The sequence below is a fragment of the Bison bison genome, unplaced genomic scaffold (assembly GCF_000754665.1).
Source record: "Bison bison bison isolate TAMUID 2011002044 unplaced genomic scaffold, Bison_UMD1.0 scf7180017849866, whole genome shotgun sequence".
In the NCBI taxonomy this organism is placed as follows: domain Eukaryota; kingdom Metazoa; phylum Chordata; class Mammalia; order Artiodactyla; family Bovidae; genus Bison; species Bison bison.
In genome coordinates, this window is record NW_011480439.1 from 426,006 (window position 1) to 428,832 (window position 2,827).

The window sequence follows — 2,827 nt, forward strand, 5'->3', positions numbered from 1 at the left end:
GCCGGGTGGCTGCAGCTGTTCCCGGAGACAGGTGCCCTGGAGCCAGCCCAGGTCCCCGGGGGTCTGTGTGGGCTGCTGGGGGTGTGCGTGCACGCTGCCTCACACGTGCGAGGCTGTCGGTCTTCCGGCACACCTAGGGGTGCTGTCAGTTCCCAGGGAGCTCCCTTCCTCCATCCGTTGGCCGAGCCGGCTCTGGGAGCCGCACGGTTGTGGGGCAAGGGCCTGCGTTTGGCCTTGGACACGCTCCTCCTGCCTGGAACTCAGCATCTCCGCCAAGGGGGCCTGAGCCCCGCACCCCCTTCACTCAGCTCACCGGTCTTGCAGGCCCAGCCCCGTGCCTGGTGCTGGGGGACCCTAGTCCCGGGGAGCTCAAGGAGGCCTGGCGGGGCTAGGGGCCGGGAGACAGTGGAATCCTTGCAGTGGCCAGGCTGTGGGTGGCCGAGGTGGGGCACAGGCGGTGTTGATGGAGGGGGCAGGGGCCGGCTGGGGCCCGGGGCGGGGGCTGCTTGCGGGGAGGCTGATGAGCTAGGGCCTGTGCGGGCCTCTGGGGAAGGTGACCCACCCGAGCACAGCCCCGGGCAGGCCTTGTCGCTCTTGTTGGGGCGGGTGGTGACGTGCAGCCCCTGGTGGTGGGTGTCATGTCCGTATCCTAGAGAGCTGGGTGAGGGCTGTGCCCTGGCCGGCCCCAGCAGGCACTCCTGTATACCGGGCCCTCTGGCAGCGGCTCCCCACCCCCGCAGACTTAGAGTCTGTGAGTGGACTTGTGGTGGTCGCTTATGCGCAGCCCCATGGGAGGAGAGCATGCCACGGGCCTTAGGGGAAGGAAGAGCCGCCTCTCCAGGGTGTTAGGGCGGCGGAGCTGGAGGGGACGTCCCCAGAGAAGAGGGTTAGGCACTCCAGGCAGGACCTTGCCCGGGGACTGGGCGGGAGAGGACTGGGCGGGAGGACGGTCCACGTGGCCCCTCTGGGTTGCTGTCCGTCCTGAGCCCTGCACTCCACGTCCTGGTCCTCAGAGTCTCGGGACCCCCACTGTGGTCCCCCATTCGGCCCGAGGATCTGTCCCCACTCCCGTCTCTCCTCCCTGGCCCTTAGCCGGTGAGCCAGCCCCTCTCCGGCTTGCTGGGGGCCTGGCTGTGAGGGGTGCAGCTGCCTGGTCCCCCTTATCCTGAAGACCGGCTCCCTCGGTGGACCTGAGTGGGGGGCAGGCCCTTGCATGTGGGAGTCTCACCGCGGAGACTCCCCAGATCCCAGCTGCAGCAGAGGGGAGCCTGGGGACGGGAGGAGGGGCCACCCTGCCTACTCTTCGTGAAGACCCCAGGGCTCTTGCTTTTAGAAATCGTTTCCCTGCCAGGTGGGCCCAAGGGGAGCAGTAGGGGGTGTTGGAGGCTCTGGGCAGGCGGAGGGCACAGAGGGCCCCTCTCCACTTGGCCCCTGCTTTGCTGCTTGCGCTTTGTTTTAGCCAAGACCACTTATGCTCGTAATAAAGTTTAGGGAATCAGAGGGAGGGGAACGACTATGGGAAGAGGGGACGGGCTTTACTGAAGCTTCAGTGAGAACTGCCCTCCGGGGTCCCCACCTCTGTCCTGGCCTGAGAATTCCTGTCCGGGTCCTTTCGCCGGGCCAAGCCCCCATGAGAGGAGGGTGGTGTGGCCCACCCCAGCTGACCCTGGGCAGCCTCTCTCTGCGCCTCCCTGGGTCGAGGCTCAGGATGGTGGGAGATGGTCTCTCCCGTGGTTGAGCTCTGGAGGGCGGCCCACCCATGGGCGAGGCGTGCAGAGGGTCGCGAGCAGCCAGGGCAGCTCCCTGGGCACCGGCTCCGAGGGCCCTGCTTCAGGGACTCCCGTGTCGCTGCTGGGGCCGCGTTATTCTGCCCAGAAAAGCCGGCAGGAGGGACCCTGAGTCCTGGAGCTGGCAGGGCCTTGTAGACAGCAGGCTGAGACCTGGTGACCCAAGGGCTCTGGCCCTGGATGAGTGGGTGTGGTCTCCTGACCCCTCCCCCGACCCCATGTGCTCTGCCCTTTGGCCAGCAGGCAGTCCACGCCACTCCTGTCCTGGGGAGGGCTGGTCTAGTGCTCCCCCTGCCGTCTACGCTCCCTCCTGGTGCTGAGTTCCTGGAGGGCAGGGACCCTGACTTAGCCTCACAGGTGATGCTGGGGCTAGGGCCTGCCAGGGGACACAGGCTGGGAGCCCAGCTGCTCTCAGCAACACCTGGGTCCTGCAGACAAACCCAGGAACGGGGTCCTCAGGGCACGTGCCCCCTAAGTCTCCATACCACCGGCCTCTGTCCCACCCCATGCAGTGGCAGCCCTGCTGAGGCGGGCATGTTTGAAGACGAGAGGACTCTCAGGTGGTGACGCCCAGGAGGATCCTGCTCTGGTCCCACCTTCTGGCCTGAGATCGGCCATGTCCCCCAGAAATGGGTGTCCTATCTCAGTCCTGGGGTTGGGCCAGCCCCCAAGCACAGGCTAAGGGTGAAGACCAGCCCTCTGGTCCCCGTGGACCCTTGACACGGAGGGCCAGGCTTCCTGCAGCCCCTGGGTCCAACCAGGAGTCAGAGCACCCCGGGTCAGGTCTGGCTGCTGCTCTGACCAATTGCATGATGAGAATGAGTCCTCACTGGGCTTGCAGGGTAGTCCCTGCAGAGGGTGGATGGGCAGCGGGTTTGCAGGGGCCCAGGGCCCTGACTGCTCCTGCTGCCGCCTGTGTGCTGAGGCTGCGAAGCCCCTGGAGCCCCACGAAGCCCCTGGCGCCCTGCGAAGCTCCCTGGTGCCCCGCAAAGCCCCCTGGAGCCCCGCAAAGCCCCCTGATGCCCCGCGAAGCCCCCTGG